This window comes from Babylonia areolata, chromosome 11 (genome assembly GCF_041734735.1).
Source record: "Babylonia areolata isolate BAREFJ2019XMU chromosome 11, ASM4173473v1, whole genome shotgun sequence".
Taxonomy (NCBI): Eukaryota; Metazoa; Mollusca; class Gastropoda; order Neogastropoda; family Buccinidae; genus Babylonia; species Babylonia areolata.
The window spans coordinates 40,037,026-40,037,268 of NC_134886.1; positions in this window are offsets into that span (position 1 = coordinate 40,037,026).

A 243-nucleotide genomic window follows, 5' to 3' on the forward strand; every position below is an offset into this window, starting at 1 on the left:
TTACCGTATCGTACATTGTTTGCATGTTACTCCACTGTCACATGTTCACGGAGAAAAGTTTGGCCGAATTGTGGGGGAATGGAGGGGGGGGGGGGATAACAAGAATAGAATGGGAGGAAAACAACAGCTAACCACTTCACTGGTAATCGCGAAAGAATTCGCCTACCTTATTCTTAGTGTCAAATGATGAACATATCAGGAGCATGAGATACAAATGAAATGACACCAGTCGCAAAGCCAGGC